Here is a 15,466-nt window from a genome sequence, read left to right as displayed (position 1 = left end):
AGGTTTCTGGTAACTGACTATACTGCTGAACTGAATGAATAAGCATTTTCAGAACTCTAATGGAAAACTGATGAATTCATAAAAGTGCTAACAAAAGATCAAGATGAAAAAAAATTAATTACATGGGACTGAGTTAACTGATGAGGATGATTATAATTTTTGTGACTTTCTGCTTGAATAAAAAAAAAAATCCCACAAGGACTCAGAGGCAAAAAATATACAAATCAATTTTCACTGCAAAGTAAAGGAGCTGTTACAGTGGAGGATTACTGGACTGAATGTCAATATTATGACATAGTATGAGTGTGTTTCATGTTTGGTAATTGCAGTCATTGTTGCTTTTGTTGTGGTCATCCATTTATAGTGCTTGGTGTCAGTTTATTTCTCTTGTAAAAATAAAAAGAAATACAAAAAAAGAAATCCATATTTTCATGGATACAAAACAAAGTAAAATTCTTCAGAATAGTAGGTCATTGAAAAGTCAATTCTTTCAAATACACATATATAATACCACAATTCCTATCATTTCTATGCTTGCTTTGAGTCTTTTCCACAAAGTAGGTCAGTAACAATAATATTTCAATTATTTCACTGTTTTTTTTAAAAGTGTTCAAGATTTTTCACGTATATGCTTTCATTAGTAACAAAAAAGTGAGACAAAGCAGACAAAAAAATGTATCATTGCTCTACATTTATAAACAGGTTAAATAGTTCTAGTAACTTATTAATAATTATAATCATTATTCTTGTGAATGTTAGGTGAGTGTATATTTTACCATGTTTCTGTATTAACTAACTTTTGAAAACTCAAAATGACATCACTGCTTAATTCCGATGAATCTCTGAGGTACAGGAATCATGAGTCAGAGAAAGCAGCCTAAGCAGGTAGAGCTATTTTGGTTTACCTACAAAGTTTGGGAACCATTATTCATTACACTGCCAAGATAATGGCAGAGTGCCCTCTGGTGTGAGTTCTGGGTAGTCCTCATAAGTTTAGACTACTCATCCTTTCTAGAGTACTTACTAATCTACAGTGTCTTTTCCCCTGGATACCCTCACCTTCCATCAATCTCCACCAATCCATTTCTGGACTGGAGAAAGAGAATAATAATAGGGAACAACATTTAGTGTGTGATGATTATGTTCTAAATACTCTACTGTGCTCTTTAGTTGTACTATTACAATTATTTTTACAATAAACCTATGAAGTAAAGACTATTTTTACACCCTCCCCACTTTTACAGATAAGGGAATTGAGTTTTAGAAAGGATAAATTATCTTGCCTTGAATATCCAACTCTTAAGATGCAGAGCAGAAATTGAAGCCCAAAGTCTATGTGATCTCAGAGTCCTGGTTTTTAACCTGTTTTTCTCCTTTATCTAACAGATTCTAAACATCTGTATTAATGATTAAACTCACCTTCAAAGGCAAAATAATCACCTTTGGTTCTTTGGACTCTGGAATTAATTTGGGGTTTTTCAAAAAATATAAATTGGTAGACTGGGTCAATTAAATTCAATTGATATACCAGTGATAACTATATGTGAAGCCTTTCAAAAATATAATTTTTAACTTCCATAGGCTTCCTAAATGTAATGCCTATTAAAAACAAATAAAACATAACCTCTAGAGGTCACTTGAAAATCCAATTACTTCAGATTCGTCACATGCACAGGTGTCTTCTACAAAGATAATCGTCACCTCCAAAAGTTAAACGATCATATAAATCAAAAATATACTTAAACTCGTTTCTTTTTTTGCCTCTAAATTTGCACCAGACTATATTTACTGCTAAAAATTAAACTTGAGATATTACAATAGCAATAAAAATGTCATGTAGGATTTGCTTATATACTTTTAAATGATATTAAAAGTGAGTTTAAATTGGACTGAATAAAAGAAAAATGTGTATGGCTGTTGATCTTCCTTAAATGAGAAGGTTTTGCTGTTGCTGTGGTGGGGAGGCTCGCCACAGGAATGTAGGCAGCTCATAAAGTCCAAACTTAAAGATGAAGTGGCTTATTTTTAGACAATTAGAGAGCTGAGATACTAAAAGTTTTCTCTTCTTAGAATTCTATAGAATAATATCACAAAGGGCCATTACAAATTATTAAGTAAATCTTTGACCTTGAAATCTGGGTCAAATGTTTACAGACAAAAAAAGGAATAAGGTTGAATATCTATCTGAGAAATTCACCCGTATGGTGAATAAGGACCTCAATGCCTAATTCTACCCTGTCCTCAAGTGACATACTATTACAGAAAAAAATCTGAAATCATCTCAACTTTCTAGTTCCTTGTACCTCTGGACATAACTCAATATCTGTTGGTCAGTCTCATATATGCTACAAAAGTGTGATTGTGGATATAAAACAAAGTTCCCAAAGTTTATTTTACTCTGACAGAAGTGAAGAAAATGTTTTTTTGTCTGATCAATTATTTTTAGATTTCTTTCATCATTTCATTATATATAAGTCATCATGATCTTTCTCTATATAAAATTATTCTAAGAATAGGCAGCAGAAAAATAATTTTACAAAAATAAGTGATACAACTAGTTTTTTTTTTTTTTTGCGGTACGCGGGCCTCTCACTGTTGTGGCCTCTTCCGTTGTGGAGCACAGGCTCCGGACGCGCAAGCTCAGTGGCCGGGCCCAGCCGCTCTGCAGCATGTGGGATCTTCCCAGATGAGGGCACGAACCCATGTCCCCTGCATCTGCAGGTGGATTCTCAACCACTGCGCCACCAGGGAAGCCCAATACAACTAGTTTTAAATGAAGAGGTAAGATGTGTGTTCCCAGAAAATAGAGTGAATCCCAAACAATTTTCACCTGAATAGTACTATGATATTGCATAGAAGATCTGAAAGTTGCCAGTGGTCTCAGATCTAATATCTTCCACAGTAGAGAGGAACACAATTTTTGAATCAGAGACTATTCATTCTCGAGATATCATTATGTTTTAATAAATCTTACATTTTAAAAATTGGGAAATGCAGTATCTGCAACTGAACTTGGGTATTCTTTTAATATTTCCTATTCACTAAATGAGTTCATTTATTTAGTTAGAATTTCAAAAACCGTATGATAAGTACACACTACAGTGCCTTTGAACAAAATTTTTCTGTTACATATGTCAATTTTGAAGCTGGTTCCTTTGGCTGTTTCATTGTATTGTAAACTATTTTTACTTCTATTTGAATTACATATTCCTATTTTAATCATTTGAATTTTATCACTAACATTATCATAGCAACTGTGTTTAGTAATATCTATATGAATGGTATTAAATTATACATTCTCCCTAGTCATCAAAAGCAGAGGAGAGACTCACAGCTCCAATTCTCAGGGTCCTCTGAATCATGTAAATTCTCCCATTGGCCCCATGTTTAGGATCAAGAGGCTCCACATTTAGGATAGAAAAAGGACCTATTCTCCCCTTCCTGACACTCTTTAGTTCCCATCCTCCATTCTACCTGGTTCCAGTAGAGATTCCTCTCTCATCCTCCCCTGAAGACTAGCACCCACTTAAGAGTCAGCAGTATAGCTCTTTATACCTTTACAGCACTACTGAAAAAGGCCTCAGTCCTTCCTTGCATTCCTGCTTCCAGGACACATGCACTGATTCGATCAACATCACATATACTGTCATCATTTTCCTCTTTCAGAGTCAGTTCTCCTCTCAGAATCCCATGCCTTTCAAATCTGATCTAGGAATGCTCACTGTCTAGGCCTTACACTGCTTGCATCCATATGCATGACTCAGGGGAAGTCACCTCATCTCTTTGAGCCATGTTTTCCCTCTACAAGACAATGGGATTATTAGGGGTCAAGTTATAAAGCTATTTGGGCATTAAACAATCAGCTGGCCATAGGGTACTTATCAGTCCTCTATATATTTGATATCATGACTTAACTCAGCCTCTGGATTTGTGGACTAGTGATTATGATTAAAGGAGACACAAACAGCATGCGATATAAAAATAGCATCCCTACTCAGTTAAATATGAAAGCAACCTTTAGTCTTTTACTAAGCAGATAAACTAGGGAATATTTTGATGAAAGAAAGTGAAATAAAAATCAACCAAGCATTTGCCAATAATAGGAATGAATGCTTTTCTATCACTGTGTTACAAATCCTCTGGTGTGAAATTTGGAAAAAAAAATCTCTCTAGCTGATGGCCATACTTGGTAGCTGATGTACTGAATCAGAATAATTCAAAACATGATAGAGAAGTGGTTCTCAAATCCTGTGTATAGATTTATTGCAACAAAGACACTTGGAATGTTAACTTATAAAAGATATTTCTCATTACTTTTTCAGGCCTTAGGAAATAGCATCACTGTGAGTAAATATCAATAATTTATTGTTTAACAAACACCTCCCATTTCCTGCCAAGGATTGTGATAGAGAGTCAAACTCAGGAATCACATCCTAGAGGACATTATCTAATAGTTCTTACTGCCCTTATCATTAAAGAATTAGTCTTATATTTTGATAATCTCCATGGATGTAAATCTAGGTCAAAAACCTGAAAGAGTATATCAGAAAAGTATAGCTCTTACTTATATAATTGGAATTTGGCAAGAGAATAGATCTCAAAAGTTCTCACCAATAAAAGGTAAATAAACATGTGAGGTGACAGATGTCTTAATTAACCCAAAGGGGGAATCCTTTCACAATGTATGCATATATCAAATCATCAGTTGTACAGCTTAAATATCTTACAATTGTATTTGTTAATTACACCTCAACATAGCTGAAGAAAATAAAATAAAATGATGGCTCTTATGATGCAGTATTATTAATATCACTAAGGTTCTCTCCAAATAGCCTTAATGCATACTTGACAGAATGCAATTTTCTCTTATTTTGTTTTAGAAAATGAAGAAAATATGTTTTCAAACTATTCTAATTTGCATGACTTTACAATTCTACATGAATTAGGTCTCTTTTTATTATATTTATCTTTAGTGGAGAATAACTGACAAATATAACTGTATTTATTCAAAATGTACATGACAATTTGATATAAATGTACATTGTAGAATGGTAACCAAAATAAAGATAATTAACACGTCCATCACCTTACATAGTTAACATAGATAACTTGTGTGTGCGTGCGTGTGTGTGTGTGTGTGTGTTTGTGTGGTGAGAATGCTTAAGATCTACTCTCAGGGTGAGGTCAAAGGGCATAAATTTTCAGTTATAAGAATAAGTTCTGAGGATCTAACGTACAGCATGGTGACTATTGTTATTAACACAGTACTTGAACTAGGCTTATTTTAAGCATTAAACTATTTAAGAAATGCTGAGATTCTCTTATTTAAATTCTGCATAAGTCAGATTTTCATATATTCTTGAGTAAGCAGCTGTTGTGACTGACTTTCTTATTATACATAGCTCATGCCACAATGTCAAATTTTTATTCTTGGTGATAATCACCACAACATAAAAATGATATAAATAAGAATTACAGCTAGAAATGCAGAGATATAAATGCCATTAATGATATATACTCTAAGAATCTTTGAATGGGTTGACTACCCATATTTGAAATGTGAAAAATACAATCACTGTATTTTTTTATCTACAACACTATCAAAAAATTACTTTCACCTATTTTATCATGGAAGTGGTCTGTTGTTTCACAGAAATAACGGCATATGTCACTGTGTTATTGTATACATTCGATCTAAGAATTAAATCTCAAGGTAGAAATATGTCCAACATAGGTCTTTCCAATTATCTCCAAAATGATTATGCATTTTAATTGATATTAGTGATAACTGTGAAGTGGAAATTAAAACTCTCTTTTACATCTAAGACCTGGGATTGGGAAAAAAACTTATTCTAAATTCCAGTGAAAATTAAGTAAATGGAGAAAATCGGACTGAAGCCCAAGCTGAGTTACTCCGAGTAATGTAATGCTACTTGGACTACACTGTGTTCCTCTCCTTATTTAAAGAAATCAGACATGAATCCTATGCTCAATCCTATTTTGGGACCTTGTTATAGGAGGGATTTCTGCTTGTACCTAGGCTGTGTTGTCTACTGCTGGGGATTCAGATTTATCTTTGCTTGTGTTTCATATTTGTGGCATGGGGTCTAATAGAAATCCATCTATGTGTACATCTCTGTTAGGTAATCCACTCTGATCATAAGAAGGGTCTCAGTGTCCAGGTTTGAACTGAAGCTACAAAGAAAGTCTTAGTTATTTAATGGGGAGTGATTCAGTTCAGGGGTTTGGCAGTTATTCAAATCTATTTTCATCCCTACTCCCTGGTCCCATATTCAGTTCCAAGGGAGAAAGAAAGTTGTTAGTTAAAATCAAAGTGTCTTACTATGAGATATAGACAATGTTATTCTATGATCCTTATCCCAGCATGTATACAAAGAGGCAGGAGCCCTTGTTTGCTACAGTGAGAAAGACCAGAATGTGAGTTGGCCTTTTTGAGGGATAGAGACAGCCAAGAGAGAGCTCAGCTATGCCCAGCACAAGAGTTCCACTCAGTCATCTGATAAAACAGAAGCAATTGTCAACAGCTCTTGTCATGCCTAAAAGTCCAACAGTGATCACAAATCAGAGAAAAGCCACCTGAATTAGTGGAGAACTCCCAAAAAAGGGTGCAACAGCCCTGGGGAAAACTGGCTATAATAGGGAAGCACATATAAATCGCCTTGGAACTTCCAGAAATATTAATTATGTGTGATAAGCAAAGTAAATGTAGTTATTAACACACTGTATTAACTTGTCCCCATGTGTATCTACAGTGAGTAAGGTACAGTAACATTGGGCCTCACTTATCTATTTATGTATATGCCCCTTTGCCATATTAACCTGCTCTTTGATTCCTCACTTCAACTCTAAGTGATATATATTAGGTCAATTCCCTGGGAAACTCCCAAAGCCACCACACAGTGAGTGGTAGAACTAACATTAGAACCAAGGATTTTGTCCCTTTAAAGTCTGTATTATTTCTTCTATACTGTTGCTTATAAGAAGGCTAAGTTAACAGCAGCAATTGTCCTTTTGAAAGCACCCTTGGAAACTGTACCATGATTTTTTTAATCTAATCACAATTAATGTTATATAAAAATTATTAAAAGAATATAAACAAGCCCATTCACCTTTTCTGTTTAATATTGTTTGCCAGTGTGATAACATAAGAAAAATATATTAAAAGCAAAATAATTAGAAAGGAGTTTTTCATATGATAGAAATATCTACATAGAGAAGAAAAAGGTTTTTAACCTTAGATGAAATGAGGTTAAGCAAGTGTTAAACAAAGATCAATATACAAAATTCAATTGCATTTCCATGTACTAGCAAAGATTAGGAAAAATGTGAAAAACACTCAAAATAGATTCAAAATATTTAAAAATTGTAACAAAATATAAACAAGGACATGTAAGATTTGCACCCAAAAAATCATGAAACATTACTGAAAGTCAATAAAGAAGGGCTAAATTAATAAGACGTATCTCATGGGTGTAGGTAGGAAGATTTCATAACATTAAGATGTCAGTTCTCCCAAATGGATATATGGATTTATTGAAACTTTAATCAGAATCTTAACAGGGTTTTAACAATATTTGAACAATTTGTTCTCAAGTGTACATGGAAGAGCAAAGCCAGGGAAGCCACCATTCCTGAAGAAGAATATAGAAGATTTACTTGTTTTACCATATGTGAAGACGATGATAAAATCACATTAAGTAAGATGCTTGGTATTGGTGTAGGGTAGACTAAATGCTGACTGGAACAGAGCAGACTAGGTAATAGCATCATACATACACAGAGCTTCGGTATCTGACCAAGATATAATGGCAAATCAGAGAAAAAAGTGCCAGAAAAAAATGTTTTTTCTTATAGGGAAAAAAAAGTTGGATTTTTACTTCCCACTGCATAATAAAAAAGAAAGAATGAAAGATGAGAGAAACATAACTCCAGATAAACTAGGAATTTAAATGTGAAAAGGTTACTTTTGAAACTTTAAAAATATAACTAAATATCTTTCTAATCTGAGGTTAAAAAAAGATTTCCTAAACAAGACACCCAAATCTCTAAAATAAAAAGTAATGCTTGATAAATTAATTTATATGAAGATTAAGAAGTTCTCTTCATCAATGGATATCTTAGAGGTCAAAAACTTATCTATATAATTGAAGTAAATACCTGCAACACATTACTGAGAAAACATTTTCAAGAATATAAAGGAGTTATAAACCAGTAAAAAAAAAAAAAAAAAAAAAAGCAAACAATCCTATAAGGCATTTTATAAAAGAGAAAATACATGGGTATTAAATATATGAAATGTTCCAAATAAGTAAGAAAAAAATGTAAATTGATATTAAAATGATACATCATCTAATATCGTTTCCATCTGCAAAAATTAAACAGTCAGACAATTCAAATGTTGGACAATATAGATCAATGCAGCAATAGAATCTCTTACACATTGCTAGGGCAATTTTAAGTTAGTTCAAAACACACCTAGGAAAACTACTTGATGTTATCTTGTAAAGTTTAACATTTACTTGTGGTAGATTGTTTAATGGTCTCAAATTCCTCCCTTCCTTGTGTGCATTTCCCTTTGTCATACGCAAATCCCTTTGCTGCTTCTCCTATCAAGAGCTAGAATTTATTTATATATCAGTGAAAACAAGAGTATGGTTGGATTTTATAAACATATTCAGTGAAAACTGCATATTCCAAAAAATCATATAGGGGTATGACAAATTTTTACTGAAGTACAGATTCTGAGAAATTAACATGAAGGATTTTTAATAAGGAAGAGCCTTAGGATCAAACCCTTTGTAAGGAAGAGAAAGAAAATGGAATTGTACAGAGGGATTCTGTGATCTACAGCAATGCAGGCCCAGTGAAAGTCTCAGTGGGGATTTTGAATGGCCCTAAGGAAGTCCTGAGAAGTCAAGAGGGACTTTATACTCTGGCATCAAACAGCACTGGGAGATCACTGCATGTGGGCCAGCCCTGAGGCATTCCCTGACACGCCGTCAGTATAAGGCTATCTACTGACAACACTCTTAGCAGTTTGGGCAACTTATTCAATGAAGGGGGGTTGGATTGCACATCACAGTGTCCACTGACTGGGTGACTAAGTTTTATCCTTTTTCAAACCTCTTGTTGCCATTAAAGTGAATGCTCATCATGTCCAGGATTCAAAAGAAACCTCCAAAATGAAAGATATCCTTACCACTCAGTGTCCTGTTTTTTTAAATTTCATGTTGGCAACTTATTTTCTTTTGTACCAGCTCAACAATCTATCTAAAATGAATTTGTAAAGGTGGTTCATTCATCATTTAAATTATTTGAATTGAAAGACACATAAAGTTGCACCATATTTCCCATGTCAGTAGAGCAATGGGAACTCCCTCCTTATGGAGGTAGAACATAACTCCTCCAATCTTAATCGTGGGATATATGTAGTGACTTCCTCATAAAGAGTACAGTATGGAAGGAAGAAAGAATAATTCTACAATGGAAATACCTGACAACCACTACCTCAGCCAAGTAAGTGATCAAAGATAATATCACTGATAAGACATTTTAATAACATATGCCCTTGATATTATGGTAAGAATGGCACATTACCTGTGATATCTTCTTCTAAAACCAATAAATTCAGTCTTATCATGAGAAAAACATCAAACACACCCATATTCAAGGTCATTGTAAAAAACATCTGCCCAGTATACCCCCAAAATGTCAAGGTGATCAAAAACATGGAAAGTCTGAGAAACCGTCAGTCTAGAGCAACCTATGGAGACATGATGACTAAGTGTAATATGGTATCCAAGATGGGATACTGAACAGAAAAAAAGACAAGAGGTGAAAACTAAGAAAATCAGAATAAAATATAGACTTTAGTTAATAATAATGTATAAATATTGGTCTGTTGGTTGCTACAAATGTATCACAGTAATGTTAACCATAGAGAAAACAAGATTGGGGTATGCAGGACTCTCTAGAATACACTTGCAAATTTTTTGCACCTGTAAAACTTTTCAAAAATAAACAAAATTTAAAACAAATACAGAAAATATATTCAATGGTGGAAATTAATAAAGAACATTATTTGACTCTGCAAAAATTAAAGGTACCCTTTACATGATTATTTCACTGACAGCTTCATTTAAGTGATTGAGTTGACTTTTTCACATATTGTGCTGTAATCATACTTACAAAATTGAGGTTACATTAGCAAATTTCTGCTTGCTTTGATTCAGATAAGTAACTCACACTCAGATTCTTACATTGTTACATATTACTTCTTGTAGATTGAGCTAACCTTGCTCCTTCCTCCTGAGAGCAAATGTTTGAATTCAGTCAGTCTCACCAAACCTTTGGAAGGACTTTTAACTTACACTGAATTCTTTATATTAACTCCAAAGAAGCAAATTAGTATTTTAAATAAGAAAAAAAAAATTTTTTTAATGAATTTAAAGATTTTACTAGTCAGAAAAAAAGAAAAATAAATGATTATGTTTCAACTGGGTATGCCATTCCAATTAAGTCTGACATATATACATATATTTTGGCAATTTTTAAAATGATTCCAGCATCAGGGATTGTGGCAAAACTATAAAAAAAATTGAAATTAAAATGAGTAAGGTATTTTCTTTACTCTTTTGGAAGACTTCAAATTCAACTTAAATTACTTTCAGCCAATTGAGTTCAGTTGTTGCCCCTTGTGATCACAGGAATTGACACAATGCCTTGTAGAGAATAAGTTCTCAATGTAGAGGTTGTATGTACTTGATACACATTTCCAATATGCAAGAGTGAAGAGTGAAACTCATATACAAGATTTTCAGTCCACTGAGTAAATATAAACATTAATCCATTTTAGAAGATTTAGCACCTTCTAAATACATAACTGAACAAGACATAGTCTAGATTTCAATAAGAACTATGATAACATTTGTACCCAAAAATAGTTTATAACTACAATGAGAAAAAAATCCTAAGATGGGACAGAACCATAAAAGAAACCACTCTTGGGACAGAACACAAAACCCTGCATATCTAATATATATATATTAAATCATGTCTGAATGAGCAGTATTATAAGGGAAATAGAAGCCAGAAAAAGGAGAATGTGTGATTAAATAAGGACAAGGTAGTAATAAAGTTAACATTTGGATGAAAGTCATCTGTCAATCTTCAGAGGCCACACATGTGGGTTAAAAGAAGGATCACATACCAGGAAAATGGATAAACTGGGCCTCTGGAGAAAGAATATCAACTCAGAATTCTCCAAATAAAACAAATACCCCAAAAGGATAACATGCTCAATAAATGAGTTGGGAAAACAAACCAAAAATAAGCAAATCCAATCCCTGTAAAAGCATGCCTGCCTAATTTGGCCCTGAATTGAGACTGAGTAGAAGGGAGCAAAAAAAGAGAAAAGAAAAAAGAAATCTTCCCTAACCATAAGCTCATAATCACACATGTTTGTGTCATGAAATCATAGCATCTGTTGCCTTAAAAGTATAAAAAATAAAATTTAATCAAATGCAGCCCCATGTTGGTTTGCCTACAGGAATCTGGATAAAACTAATATAAATGTTCTTTGGAGGAAAACATTTTAAATAAAGGCCTCAAATACCTCCTATTGATGGAATTCCAAAGAGCAGCCCCCATTCAAAATAATGAAACCCATCCAGAACCACATCATCACATAATTACATAAACCCAGCAAAAAAGTCAAACTAAAGAATCAGATTCCCAAACTGCAGATGATGGAATCATCAGATAAGGATATGAAATAAATATATGTACATGTAAAGATACAAAGGGCATTGAAGTTATCATGGTGAACAAAATATTCTGAAAACTTTGAAAAAGCACAAACTAAAATTTAAAAAATGAAAAATATACATATTAAAATTTTATTAATACTAGTATTAAAATAAAAAATACTCATATTAAAATTTCAAATTTTATTAATTAATGCTTCAAGTTACAGGCAACTGGACATAGCTGCAGAAAGAATTAGTGAAGTGGAACATAGTTCTTTAGAAAATTACTAAGACAAAGAGATAAAAAATATAAATAAGGAAGATAAAGTGAATAAGCCCAAACTCTGTCTAATCAAAGTTTGAGCTGAGAATAGGATATTCAGTAAGGTAATGATAAATAATATCCTAGATTTTCTGTAAGATGCCCTTCCTCAGATTCAGGAAATTCAAAGAATCACAAGCAAGACAAATAAAAAGAAAATCCACAGTTAGACATGTCATGGTAAAATAATGGAGCAAAACAAGAAAAAAAGAGAAGGTTTTAAAAGCAATAAATGGGAAAGATAAGTTAATATATAAAATAATGGCTATCAGACAGTTCTCAATAGCAAAAAAGGAAGTCAGAAGAGAATGAAATAATATATTTAGATTGATGAGAAAAAATAGCTACCCAATTGTTTTGGGGATGATTTTGTTTTCTTCATTCTCTTTACTTTTTCATTAAAATAAATTCTCATTTTTAATGTAGTAAAAATATTCCATTCTTTCCTTTAAGGTTTGTGTTTTTATGTTTTGTTTAAAAACAATCCTTTCTTATTCCCAAGTTCATGAAGAATTGTTTCCTAATTTTCTTTTAAAGATGTGTTTAAGCCAAAAACCTATATAAGATTTTGAACACACAACTGAGGAAGGATTCCATTTAGAATATTAAATTAACTCCTACAAAACAGTAAGAAGACAAGTAGAAAACTTGGAAAAATACATGAAAGATATTTCACATAAGGGTTTCAAAATCAGAGGTAATATTTATATTTAAATATAATATTTATATTTAAACTGGGTAATATGGACATTGATTTCTTTCCCTCTTTTTTGATAAAACATACAAATAGTTTTCTGCCTATGACAGACTTCACAGAGAAAATATGGTAATAAATAATGAAATAAATAATGAAATCATATAAGGTAATATATAACTAAACATCTAGATAATTTCAATAGGTATTTTAAGGAAAGAGCACAGTGAACTTGCGGGGGTTGTCATGTACTTTTAAGAACAGAGATTTGCACTGGTACATTCTTGACAGGAGAAAAAAGGAAGGGAGGAAGGAAGAAAGAAAAGAAGAATATTATACATAGGAAAATCTATATTTAGTGTTGGCAAATGTGGAACCAATCTAAGCAAACCAATGCATAGTTCTGTCAACTTCAGTCTTTTCTGTTACTAAACAAGCCTTTTTAAAGCTGTTCTGTTTGCCCCTTGAAATATGTCAAAAGACTCTTTTCAGGTTTACCTAGACAGCGTTGCCTTTGTATAGTTCCATCCTCTTATCCCAGAAACAATCATTCTTGCATGGCATGGTTACCTCATTTAGTGACCTTTGAGAGCTTTTGCAGGTGGACAATATTTCACATGCAGTTTGGTTTGTGTACTCTAAACATTGCTGAACAAAAACAAATCCATTCAGAAAAATAGCACTAGAGGGATCAGAAGCTGCTAAGGTTAGAATCATTCTCAGAGATGAAGTGGCCCAACACTTTGTTTTCCTTCAGAGTCCAAAAGAAAAGCAGATTTATAAATGACATGAGGAGAGCATGCAGAGAAATGAGCTGAAGCAGAGGGAGGCTGTGTGTATCTATGCATATTTGAGAACTGTGATTAATCTGTGGCCATTTTTGTTTTACTATAATTCTCTAGAAAATAAATGGCTTTTTTAGGTACCTGTATAATGAAAGACAGATATATGAAATCAACTCTTTACAGGTTAATTTCACTTTTTCAACATAAGTCAAATTCTTAGCAAACAATGAGACTGCCACAAAATCAATATAACTAGATTCTTCCTATAGCCAAAATAACCAATGACTGTTTCGGTGGTGCATTATTCACACAGCCCAAAAAACAGCCACACAATTGGCTTACAGGGTAATACTGCAGAACACCACTTGCCGTGGGAACAATAAATGTGTCTAATAAAGCTTTCTACCAGCTAGATGGGCAATAAAGGTATACTGCTCTGCCACAAAATTGTCACAGATGCAATACCTGAACCATGTCTCTGGCTTCCTCAAACCTCTATCTGGAGAGGAGAAGAGGTGTTTTTTGTTTTGTTTTTTGTTTTTTTCCCCAAATGAAGCCTGTCTTAGTAACCTGTTTCCTGATGAGGACTAATAACTGCTGCTGAGTCCAGCTTTTTTGGCCCTACTAAAGCAGTTAGATTGGCCATCTACTTGAGCTTGAAAATCACACCTATCCAGTCAACCTAAAAGGTTTATTATGTAGCCTTGGACCTTGCTAAGAATTCTAAAACTAGGGAAATACTAGGGATCATCCAGAAAAATCCCAGTCAGATCTGACAAAAAAGGTATACCATCAAAGCATGATTTGACTAGCATTTGTTAAGATGATTTAAAACTACTTAAGAAGAAAGCCTTTCTATAAAGACTCAAGCATTGTTTGATACGCCCTTCCTACTGGTCAGTACATTTTATAGATTACTTCAAACTTCATCATAGACTAAGGAAAAATTATGCTATATGAGTAATTAAAAAATAGTTAATTTAGAACTTTTTTCTATTTGAGGATTTTATTTTTAATTGGGAATACTGCAGTATCTCCAGCTAAGCGAAGATTTTAACTACAGGAAAATATGCATCAGATGTGCTTTTGTTAAGTATCATTGTTTTATTATTTATAAGCATATGCTCTCATCCGTCTCCCTTTCTTGTCACTGTCACTTCTTGTCATTTATCTTTCTCCAAAATCACTTTTGTTATCACAGACATAGACCCTGATATAGTTGACTGTCAGGGTGATCACAATACATAAAACACACACTTCCAAGTTAAATCAATAGCGAATCCATCCACTCCCTTTCCTATTCATTACTATGACCCTCAACATTTACCTTTATCCGATTCAAAGCTTTATAGGTTGGAGGTTACAGAGGAAAAATACAAAGGAAAGAGGTACTGCATAAACTTTAGGTTTTATTAACTTAACACTAAGGTCTTGTTATGTTAATAGAAATGCTACCATTATACTATTCAGAATGCTACCATTATACTATTCAGAATCAAATATATATACATATTTAGAATTTGAAAATGTATATATTCATATATATAGGAAATTGTCTTGTGTTTCTGAAAAATAGATGATCAAGCTAATAATTCTAAAACAATATCCTGTTTCTGAATTTTTTTTCTTTATTCAGATACAGTAAGCACATGACATGTAACAATCAAGAAAAAATGCAGTTATTTGTGGGAACTGAATTCAGATCTTTTGTCCTCTGTAGGCCCAATTTCTCTACTATAAAAAAAAAAATCCAGTTATCCCATGACAATTTAAAAGGAAGGAAAGGAAATACCTGTGAAGGATTTTTAATGAATTCTTAATAACATGAACTTAGCTCAATACTCTGCACAATTTAAACTGATTTTTTTTTTTTTTTTTTTTTTTTTTTTTTTTTTTT

Source organism: Aethalodelphis obliquidens, unplaced genomic scaffold, assembly GCF_003676395.1.
Source record: "Aethalodelphis obliquidens isolate GAN/ISIS:26980383/991018 unplaced genomic scaffold, ASM367639v1 scaffold1, whole genome shotgun sequence".
Taxonomy (NCBI): Eukaryota; Metazoa; Chordata; class Mammalia; order Artiodactyla; family Delphinidae; genus Aethalodelphis; species Aethalodelphis obliquidens.
This window is presented reverse-complemented; position numbering follows the sequence as displayed.